Below are 12,285 nucleotides of genomic sequence, written 5' to 3'. Positions count from 1 at the left end.
CTGTTGAAAACAAAAGAGATTTTTACTTATTGAGGGTTGTTTTGTGTTGTTGTTGTTGTTTTGAGTTTTTCTCTTTTTTTAATGATTGCTCTCTCAAATGCACATGCAAATGTTTTACTACTGTTAAGTTGTTGTGGTGGTATTGTTGTTGATGATGATGATGTTAGCAAGCCTTGTGTCCATACCTCTTAATTCACACTTTCTTTAGGACTCTAAAGAACTCAGAATTTCTTTCTTTTTTTGGGGGGGTGGGGTGGGGGCGGGTACTGGGGATTGAACTCAGGGGCACTCCACCACTGAGCCTCATCCTGAGCCCTATTTTGTGTTTTATTTAGAGACAGGGCCTCACTGAGTTGTTTAGTGCCTTGCTTTTGCTGAGGCTGGCTTTGAACTTGTGACTCTCCTACTTCAGTCTCCAGAGCCGCTGGGATTACAAGTGTGTATTGTACCCAGCAAGAACTCAGCATTTCTTTCTTTTTTTGGGGGGGGGGGGAGGGTGGTGCTGGGTTGAACCCAGGGCCTTGTGCACGCAAGCATTCTACCAATTGAGCTATATCCCTAACCCTCAGCATTTCTTAATGTGAGAATTGCCCCTAAGCTTGAGTAACTCACCACCTTTTATGTCTGGAGGGAGTCCTAAATCTCTAGAGATTAACAGCACTCCAGAGTCTACACATGCCCATGGGCTGGCTGGTTTTTTATGAAATTTCTTCTTCAACTTTTTAATTTGAAATTTTTCAGACCTATAGAAAAATTGAAAGAATAGTTCTCAATAAACACTCATAAACCTTTCATATAGATTAACCTGTAGTTAATACTTTCCACATTCCAAAGAATACTGGCTTTCTCTTTACACATCTGTATTTATATATGTATAGACATAGATGTGCACTTTTACATATTCCTTATTGAACCATTTGAAATAAATTACAGAATCATGACATTGCAATCCTAACATTTATATTTGAATATCCTAAAAAACAAGGAAGTCAACCAGACACAGTGGTGTACTCCTGTAATCCCAGCTACTAGGGAAGCTAAGGCAGGAGGATCACATGTTCAAAGCCAGAGTGGGCAACTTAGCAAGACTCTTGTCTCAAAATAAGAAAGAAAAAGGGCTGGGAGTATAACTTCATGGCAGATGGCTGGCTAATGCATGAGGACCTGTGTTCCATCCCCAGTACTGAAAACAAAACAGAACAACACCCAAGGATGTCTTCCTACATCCCCAGTTGTACCAAATGTATTAAATGACTGAAGTTTTATTCTTTGGGGGTGGGGGAAGCTATTTATATTCATTCAAAGTTCATGCCTTGGGTTTAGTTATCAGGTATATTTAGTGTCATTTAGTCTGTGTCTATCTACCTCTATTTTGTTTGTTTCTTTGTTTTGCTTTGTTTTTCAACTTTTTCGAAAAGTCCAGAGCAGTTCTCTTGTGGAATAGGCCATATTCTTGGTTTATCTGATTACTTCCTTGTGATTCAACTCCACTTAAGCAGGTCTAAGCAATTTTGTCAAGGATGTTACATTGAGATGCTTGCTGTTCCCATGAATTTTGAACAAACTGGAGAACAAAGATTTTACCAAGTCTGCGTGATCAGATTCAAAAGTTATTTTTAAGTCATTTTTTAAAGATGAGAACCTCGTATATATACTGTTTTTTGACCAAAAGGATGGAATGTCCAAAGCAAAATGAAAAATATGGGGTTTCCAAGCTTAGCATCCAAGATTATTAATAACTTATGTATGCTTGAAAGGGCCCTTGTGTCAAATCTAACAACCCTTGTTGAATCATCAGCACTGAAATTTGGGCAGGGTCAGCCTCTGCCCTTGCAAAGTGGATAATTACTAACTTGGTTCCATCTCAGGAATGCAGGAGTCCACTCTTCCTTGTTCAGCTACACTGCCTCCATTATTTGAGCGATGAGTCCTGTCTCCTAATATTAACCTTGAAGCCAGTCTCGAATGAATGCATACTATGTGCCAGGCTTTGTGCCTAGTGTTTTATTGATCTAGTTATTGCAATAACCTAATGAATAAAAGATTATTTTGCCCATTTCATAGGTGGGAAGTTGCAATGCAACTTCCCCAAGGACCCAAATAGCTATAAAACTTGGGATTTGGATCAAAATCTCCCTCAATAACTGAATTTCCAAAATATCATGCTCCCTGTGGTGCTCCTCCCTACCTGAGTCTCATCTCATACCCCGTGTGACTCTCTTCTGCCTTTAGACCATACCTTGTGTGGGACACAGGAAAGCCACACTCTATGCCAATAGGTCGTCTAGCATTCAGAACTAGTATTATTTCTGTCACATTTGCCTTGTGCAGGCACCTTCACCTGGTTTACACCAAAAATCATTTACTTTTCCTAAGAACCACATAAGGAAGATGTGCACTGTAAACTTATGTGGTCACTCAGCTAGGAAATGTCCCAGTGATGGTCTGAATCAGATCTGGCTTCAAGCCTGAGCTCCTGGCTAAGAGGCTCTGAACCCTGGCGACCCTTGATGAGACAGGGGCCCAGATTCTTGCCACTGGGACTAAAGGTCAAGACATCGACTCACTGAGCTCTGAACTCTTTTGCCCATGCTGCCTAAGCACGACCCCAAAAGAGACTACCCGGAATACTTCCCTCATGGACCATGGACTCATTGATTCCTGTGAACAAGTCATGCACCAAACTCCTCCCCATAATCAAGGTGTTGGTCTTCTGTCTCCAGGAAGAACCCAGAGCCAAGACACCACTCAGAGGAAGAAAACACACATTGTCTCTATTTGCTATTCCTCCTACATAAGCTCTTTACAGTGATGGAGTTAATAAAAGAAGATGTTTCCCAGCAGCCATAGAGAGGAAATGTCCCAGACTACAAATCAGTACCTGGTCTGTGATCACTATGCCTACAGTAAGGGTCGCCCCAGAAACAGAAACAATATCAGTTCAGCTAAACGCATTCAACCTGTTCTCCCAGCTTTTCCCCTGAGCAGAAAGTCCAGAAGGTGAGCAAGGTTGGACTCCTTCTTGGGGAACCTGCCTCACCCATGCCTCATTCTTTCACAACTGTGGCTCACCCATGACTGCACCTCCCTGCCAGAGCGGATGAGACCAGGGTTACATGCTAGGTAGGACATCTTTCCCAGAGCCTCTCCAGGAGATCGGAATTTGGGGACTCCTATTCTTTGTCTTAAGGTTCTTGAATTTAGACCAACTGAAAATCCAGGACAAAAAGTCAGTCTTGGGGGAGATGAGGATGGGGAGCAGAACAAAGTAGGTTCACTGAGAGGTGAGACGAGAGTCTCCTCAGAGCCACCAGCCTCAGCACCACCCAGTGGCCTACAGTGGCCTACAGCATCTCCTGGGGAACATTTGCCTCCAGGTTCCTAGGCACACATTCTTCTCTCCTCACATCCCAGCCTCCCGTGCCCACCTGACCCTTCATTATTGTCCATAATTCTACCCCCACCTCCTTCTCATGGACTCCACTCACAGTTGTGCTCCCTCCGGGAGTAGTCCCATTGTAGGGACAGAGGAGGCAAGGCACCGAAGACAGCAGGAAACAGTTCTATTTGGCTGTAGCTAGGTTCAGAGGGCACAGCTTTTGCTGTAATCAATCAATCCCCTAAACCCCGAGTTCAGGTAGTTTCAGAGTTTTATACCCACATGTAAGGGGAGGGGCTCAGAAGTTCACAGTCTGCAGAAGTTCACATGAAAGCAGCTTTTTCTTTCACTGTTCTGGGCAAGTTAACCCTTCAAGGACAACACCTGAGAAGGGGAGAGCTTCTTCTCCCCTTTCTTTCCTCCCCCTGCCAGCTGTTACCATGGAGCCCAGTTGGCAACTTCTCTTATCTTAGAAATGTAGACATCTCTGTGAAGCCCAGCTCAAGGCCAGAGGCCTACTTTTCACAAACTACTATACTGGATACATATTTGTAAGAAACTAGTAAGAGGAGTGCTGGGATCTTCCTGGAGTGCTGGTATCTTCACAGCCAGTGGCCAAGTAAAACAGGGCAACATGAAAATGGGAAGTTTATCTACACTGAACTCTTTTGTAGAGACTCTTTTGCTGACAGTCCTAAGATCAGCCATGGTGAAGATTCCTAAAGAAACCCAGTTAAGACTTTTCTGTGGAGAAAAGGGGTGCCACCTCACCATGATCACGCAGTACCATTTGCCCCATCTGGGGAAAGTCAAAATCAACCCTTTTCCATACATTCTCTTCCAGCCTCCACTTCACGTTCTGGTCCTCTTCGGAGCAAAGCTTGTCTCTATTTATTGCTTCAGCTTTTTCTCCCAATCTATGTTCTCTCCTCAGTCCACTTTAATCAAACTTCCTCATCACCCAGAAGAAAGCCTATGAGTAGCCTGTGTTCGCCACACCTCAAGGTCACTCCCCTAGTCTCTTTACGTGGACTGTCCAGCATTCCACAAAGACGAGCATTACTCCTTCACATGGTACTCCCTTCCTGTCTGCCTTCCACTCTGCCTTCTCCTCTGTCACCTTTACTGTCTATCTTATTCTCTTCTTCTCCAAATACTGAGGGGCAGGGGAGTGCTGTGGCAAAGTTTCATATGCAGGAAGCTTAGTCCCCAGCATGACAATGTTGAGAGGTAGTGGGACTTTTAAGAGGCAGGGCTTAATGGAAGTTGGTTAGGTCATGGGGCACCACTCTTCAAAGGGATTAATGCTGGGTTTACAAAAGAAATTAGTTCTCAAAAGAGCAGGTTAGTATGAAATGAGATCACCCTTCTTCTTGGTCTCTTCTGCATGAAGTCAGCTCCCTTCTTGTTTCTCCACCATTCTGTGACATAGCCAGACTCCTCGGTAGGACACCAAAGCCATGCTCTTGGACCTCCATTACTGTGAGCTCAATAAGCCCTTTTTTGTTGTTCATTTGGGTTTTTTTTTGTTTGTTTGTTGTTTTACTGCTGCTTGTTTTTGCAGTGCTAGGGATGAACCCAGGGTTCTGTGAATGCCAGAAAAGTGCTCTATTGCTGAACTATATCCTGGCCTTTATTTTGAGACAGGGTTTCACTAACTTGCCCAGGCTGGCCTTGAACTTATAATCCTCCTATCTTGGCCACCTGAGTAGGTGGGTTTACAAGTGTGCACCATGACACCTGACTGCTTCAAGTATTTTGGTGTAGCAACACAAAATGGACTAATACAGAGAGTGAGGCAGGAAAGGAAGGCAAGTAAATGCAATGATGTGTTACCAAACTGGCTTCTTCTTGGGATCAAATATGACTGCTCCATTTCCCAGGACCCTCCTTAAGAGCCACATGAATGATTGAATCTCAGGACTGGGTGTCCAAGGAGAAGAAGAGCAAAGAAGTTACTCCACAAGCTGTTAACTGCTCCTCCTCACTTCCCATAGTGCTCCTGTATAGGCACTGAGCAAGTATCTCTCAACAACAAGGAATCCTCAAGGTTGAAATTGATAGACACATGTGAAGCTCACACAGAGCAAGCACAGAAACAGAACAAAACAGCAGGGCTCCTGAGCCAGGTGAGTTGAGAGCCCTTGTAGTAACTCCTCCTAAGAGATGTCAACATGACGACTCTGTCCTCTCTTGCCCACTTGACATTTCCATATGAATGGCTAATAGGCCTGTTAAGCTCAACATGGATAAAATGGAACATTTCTTCCCACAATCAACAAGCTCCTCCTATAGCTTCTCTATCTTGGTCAATAATATCTTAATCGACAGTCGTTCATTTTTTAAATGAATAATTACCATTGGTTCCTCTCATTTCCTCACCCCACTCATTTATCAATATGTGCTATTGGTTCCAGCTACAAAACCTATCCCAAATCCCTGCCCTTCTCTCTGTCCACACTACACCCACGTCATCCCTTCCATCACCATATCCCAGGTGGACTTCTTAACCTATTGGCCTTGCGCACTTTACCTTCCATAATACAATCTTCACACACCTGCAACCAGAGCTGTCCCTGCAACCGAGCTCCAACCAGAGCCTCAAGCCATCTTCACTTGTTTCTTTGTTTTTACATTACATTATTTAAAAATTGCCACTTAGGCATGGTAACACATGCCTGAAGTCGCTGCTATTTTGGAGGCTGAGGTAGGAGGATGGCAAGTTCAAGGCCAGTCTCAGAAACTTAGCAAGAGACCCTGCCTCAAAATGAAATTTTCAAAAAGGGCTGGCTGGGGATGTAGCTCAGAGATGGAATATTCCTGTGTTCAATCAAGATGTATATATACCTTATATATATTCAATATATATATAATATAATCCTCATTTACCCACCATTGATAAGTATCCTGTTATAGTCAATCCTATTTCATTTCTATCTCATATATTTGAGATTTAAGGTAGATCTCAAATATATCATTTGGTCTATAAATGATTTGGTTTTACTTAAAGTTGCATCTCTTTTTTTTCTTAAGAGAGAGAGAGATTTTTTTAATATTTATTTTTTAATTTTCGGTGGACACAACATCTTTATTTTAATTTTATGGGTGCTTCACCCCACGCATGCCAGGCGAGCACGCTACTGCTTGAGCCACATCCCCAGTCCAAAGTTGCATCTCTTAAAGGTAAGATCTAAAAAAAGAAAGAACCATGTCAAAGGAAAAATCAATAAAAATCACATTTTAAAAAAAACCATAAACATGTAATTTTTTTCTATGCTTGCAATCAACTTGGGGCTTCACACGTGCTAGGTACGCACACTACCACTGAGATACACCCCCAGCCACACAGTGGTCTTTTTAAAAAGGAAAAGCAGTTCAAGTCACCTCTTTCCTAAAAACCTTCCAGTGGCTTCCAAAGCTAAATTCATTAAGATCCTCAGGTGGCCCCTACCTACATCTCCAGTCCCAATCCCAACCAGTCTGTCCCTATCCACTGCACACTGGCCACAATGGCATTCTTTCTATTCCTCAAATGCTCCCAGCACTTGGGAGTCCCTGCTGTACTTTATCCTCTCTGCCTAGAAGGCTCATCCTTGTTCTCTTCCTGGGCTTGGCTCCTTCTTGTCATTCAGGTCTCAGCTTACATGAGGACACCTCTTGCCACCGGTCTCAAGTAGCTACCAGCCCTTACCACATTACCCTATTCCAATTCTCCCCTAGTCCTTTACCAGTAGCATTTCCAGGGCGCCTAAACAGTTTTACACTTATTGTCAAGCATGACTATTAATAGTATCATGTTCACTGTCAAAAGTGGGTGACAAATTCATGGTCACTTTACTTACAAGAATCTTGTTTTTATTTGTTTGGCTTTAACTTTCTTATTGCTTATCTCCTTCTATGAGGTTGTCTAAGCTCCTGACTGAAAGGCGGTCCCCTGACTGGTTTTCCACTGTATCTCCAGGGCTGTATCACCTCATAGGAGATGCTGGATAAATGTCTGTGGGAGGGAGGGAGAGAGGTCTCAGGCCTTGACTTTTAAGTTCCTGGTTTCAATCCTCTTTTGTTGCCTGTACTAGGTGTACATAATTTTCCACAAAATTGCCTGTTTTTCTCAACATAGATGGAATAGCTTTCTGTGATTTATAAGCAATTCTTTTTTCTTTTTCATTTTACTTATTGTTATTGCTGCTGCTACTGCTGCTGCTGCTGCTAATGCTGCATCTGCTGTGCTGTGGATCAAGCCCAGGGCCTCATGGCAAATGCTAGGCCAGTGGTCTATACCCCACCCCATGCCCTAACTAAGCAATTCTTGGCAGTGGCTGATTTTTTTTTTTTTTTTTTTTTTTTTTTTTTTTTTTTTTTTTGTACCAGGGATTGAACTCAGAGGTGCTTAGCCACTGAGCCACATCCCCAGACCTTTTTTTATATTTTTTTTAAATTTAGAAACAGGGTTCCACTGAGTTGTTTAGGGCCTTGATATGTTGCTGAGGCTGACTTTGAATTCATAATCCTCCTGCCTCAGCCTCTAGCTGCTGGGATTACAGGCATGCACCACCATGCCTGGCTGCAGCTGATTTTTTAAAGAAATTGTTCATTTTCCCCTTCATTATACTTAATTACCAGTGAATTGCTTTCTTAAATAAGAAAGGGCAAACTCTCATCAGAGCAATCCTTCTAAAGCAAGAAAAAAAAATTAAGTGTTTTTCTTAACCACAACCTTTTAGAAGTTGGAAATTCCAAACAAGAAATCCAATGCTCCATAATCTATAAGAAATATTAGTGACACTGACAATATCTCTGTGGATCCTGATTGTGCATGGACCCATTTTTACAAAAACATTTCAGTGGAAGACACAAGTATATTGTCCAAATAGTTATCAAAATTAGTCTTGGATTATTTTTCCACTCAAACATGTGAAGTATGTGCATAGCCATGGTCTTCAGGTCATCTCATTTCAGGAAATTCACGCTTAACATAGTCATTGTCAAGTCAGAGCCATTCTGTAAGTCAAAGAATGGTTGAGATATTGTCTTGAATGGGGGATGGGGACCGGAGGCTGTCTCTGAAATTCAGATAATAGATAATAACAGGAATGTCCATTCATTGTGCACAATATTGAGAAAAATTGAATAAGCTCACTCCCAAGTAATGCTAATAGTGTTCCAACAAAGAATGATGTGGCCAGTTACCAAAGGAGATGAAGTTTCCAAAAGAAATGTGCCCATTATCGCTTCTCCTCCTTCTTCAGATCGAGTCTCTTTCTCCTTCCCAAAGGGAAAGACAAGTTTTAACAACCAAGAGAAAAAGAGAAGTTCTGAGCTCTGGATATGTAGCCCGCTTCCATGAGGAATGAGTGCCTTTTCTATAAGAAAGGCACCAGAAATTCATTCGTTCCACAAAAATGTATTACACTGAACTGTGCTGGAATTGGGGTGTATAATAAGTAAAATGGACAAAATTTCTTCCTTCCATTTGGGGGACCCCTCAGAAATAACATTGTCCCAAATACCAGCCAATGTCATTCTTCTATTAAGGAGGCAGCATTACACAAGGTCAAAGGGACTGAATCCAAATCCTGATTTCACAACTTAGTAGCTGGGTGACGTTAATCTCCCCGTGCCTCAGTTTCCTCTCCTGCAAAACTGGGATAATAGTAGTATCTACATCACAGCGTTGTTAGGAGGAATAAACCAAGTAAACATTCTCAAGAGTTTAGATGAGTGACTAACATAGATTAAGCAATGCACGTGCTTGCTCTTCTTATTATGGCTACAGCAGAGTGTGGGATTGGAAATACTTAATCAGTGAGTGTTACGTACCCAGAGGTCCCTAAACAAAAATTTCCTTGTAGCCAGGTCCTTTTTCCCCAAATAGGAATGATGAAGTTTCTTATGGAAAAACTGAATAGCTCCAGGAAAAAGAAAAGAAAAAAAAAAGAGCATTTGGAAGTTTCCCAGCATCAAGCCAACTCCCTGCTGGCCATCCCACCATAACCACCATCGGGACTCTGCCCCTCCCTCGTATGAAGCAGCCCAGGCTACTCTCCAACAGCACGTGCTTAATTATGAATGAAGAGTTGGGGCAACCAAACCCTTGCAAACATAAATACCAAGAAACACAACAGACAATGGCATCTCATCAGAAACAAGAAAGGAAACTGAAGAGAATTTGAAGCCCTAAATGATTAAGAAAGATATTGCATCTATAAAGCAAGATCAAGGTGCTATGGGGAGGCCAGGTGTGGCAGTTCACACCTGTAATCCCAGCGGTTCAGGAAGCGGAGGCAGAAGGATTGCAAGTTCAAAGTCAGCCTCAGCAACTTAGTGAGGCCCTGAGAAACTTAACAAGACCCTGTCTCTAAATAAAACATAAAAAGGGCTGAGGATGTGGCTCAGTGGCTAAGTGTCCCTGGGTTAATCCCCGGAGCCAAAAAAAAAAAAAAAATGCTATGGGGAGGCCAGGCATGGCAGTTCACACCTGTAATTCCAGTAGTTTAGGAGACTGAGCAGGAGGATCATAAGTTCAAAGCCAGCCAATGAAGCCCTAAGCAACTCTGCAAGACCCTGTCTCTAAATAGAATATTTTAAAGAAAGGGCTAGGGATGTGGCTCAATGGTTAAGCGTTGAACCCTTGGGTTCAACCCCTAGTTTAAAAAAAATGCTATGGGGGAGAAAAAGTCAAAAAATAAAAGAGTTTTTGGGAACTTGAAAGTATAACAGAATAATTGGAAGATAAAGCAAAGGAATTTACACCTATCAATCCCGACCCCTTCCCTCAACAGTGACATCCAAATGCCTATCTTCCCTAACCTTTTGCTCTCTGCATCCCATGCTCTGGGCTACATTGGAGGGCTCTTGACACTACAGATGTCTGTTATCTTAAAGCCCTTGGCACATGAGACTAGAAAATGTCCAATGAGTAAGGGGAACTTGAGTGACAGTGAAACTGAGCCCCAATGTCACACCTTTGCCAGCTTCCTTGGTTCAGTTCCTGCTGCCGTCACCCAGACACACTCCTTCCCCTCTGCACAGAGAGGACACCCAGCCAAGGACCTATAAGTACATGATCAGTGCTCTGGAATGACGCAGGCTGGTTACGTGAACAGGATCTGCTATGAAGTTTCCAGAGAAGCAGGATTCACGTCTGTCAGAACATCTACTTAAAATCTTGTTGTTGCCATTAGCCAAAAGGAAAGCATCAATTTATTTGAATGGTCCCTGCCTATGTTGGCCTGAGAAAATGTGGCATGAAGTAATAATCATTATTATTAAAGTCAGGATGATCATTCAATATATGTTATCTACTAAAATACAAAACAAATTTTGTAAAAATGGATAAGAGGAAAGAAAAAATAAAGTGTATAAAAGATTCATCCAGGATCTCAAACATCTGTTAGGAGTTCCTGAAAGAAAAACAAAAAGGATAAGATAATAAAATAAAGAACTCGGGGCTGGGGGTAGCTCAGAGGTGGAGCAGTCACCTAGCACGCAGGATGCCAGCAAAATGAAACAAAATGAAAATTCAAGAAATCACCTGATGGTTTGAAGAACAAAAATCTTCAGATTAAGAGAACTCGGGGGGAGGGGGGCTGTGGCTCAGTGGCAGAGCGCTTGCCTAGCATGTGTGAAGCACTGGGTTCGATCCTCAGCACCACATAAAAAACTAAACAAATAAAGGCATGCTGTCCATCTACAGCTATTAAAAAAAATTTTTTTAATTTTTTTTTAAAAAAAGAACAAACGAATGACATTCAAACATTTTTAAAAAGAGAGAGAACTCAGGGGGGTTTAAAAAAAAAAAAAAAAAAAAAACTCTGCCAAAAAATAGCATCATGAAATTCCAAAAGACCAGACATAAAGAGAAGAAATGTAATCATTATTTTCCACCAAACACCAAAATTGATATCAGGCTGATTAATGATTTAAAAGCGAAAATCAAACCTGTATTATTTTAGGAAAGAATGTAGCATAATATCTGTATTTAGGATAGAGAATTGGTTTTTAAATAAGATGCTAATGCTCAATTTAAAAAGTGCGACATATTTGACATTGAGTCTGTAGCCAAGTCTGCCTGTTACTCATTCTATTGTCCTTTCCTGGTGCTCAGAGTCAGGCCAAATGTCTCAGCCTTGCCACAGGAAGTTGAGTGGGGGACTGCATATAGGCCAATGAAATGCTTTCGTTTAGGACCAGGCATCCTCCTCACCTTAAAGGTACCTGGCCAACTGTGCTTTGGGTCTCTCTCTCGGTCCAGGCATGTGAAGCCCTGGCTTTGGGCCCAGCATAGAAGGAGGTACAACAGAGAGGTACTGGTAATAGTGCTTTGAGGTTAAGGGCTATACCCTGAAACCTCCCAGCCCTGCCTAAGGTCATACCTGTATGACCTTAGGCAAGTCACTTCACCTCTCTGTGCCTCATTTTCCTCATCTATAAAATGTGGGACATAATAAGGCCTAATGCATGTGGGCATCGTAAAGTCTCGGTGATATATAGTGTTCAAATAGCTTGACTTCTATTACATTTTTAAAAGACTTTAATCCATAATATGAATGCCAATGTGGGAGGGAAACAGTAATGTCCTAAAGTGACTGTTTTTATTGTTTAGTGAATTTCCTGACACATAGTAGGTGCTGAATGACATTTATGAACAAACAAATGGATGAACATGAAAGGAAGTGATAGTGAGCAATCAGTGTGGGGTGACATCATCAGACCCGACCTGGGTCTTTCAGTGCTCCTCAGCTATCACTTGCAGCTGGGCTCAGCTCCATTCACATTAGAATCACCTGGGGAGATTTTATAAACCCCAGCAGCTGAACCCAACCCAAGTCAGGTACATCAGAAACCCTACAATGAGAAGCAAGCAGTTCCATTTTTTTTTTTTCAAATACAGGTGATTCCACATC

Source organism: Marmota flaviventris, chromosome 3, assembly GCF_047511675.1.
Source record: "Marmota flaviventris isolate mMarFla1 chromosome 3, mMarFla1.hap1, whole genome shotgun sequence".
NCBI lineage: Eukaryota > Metazoa > Chordata > Mammalia > Rodentia > Sciuridae > Marmota > Marmota flaviventris.
Note: the sequence above shows the minus strand (reverse complement) of the source record.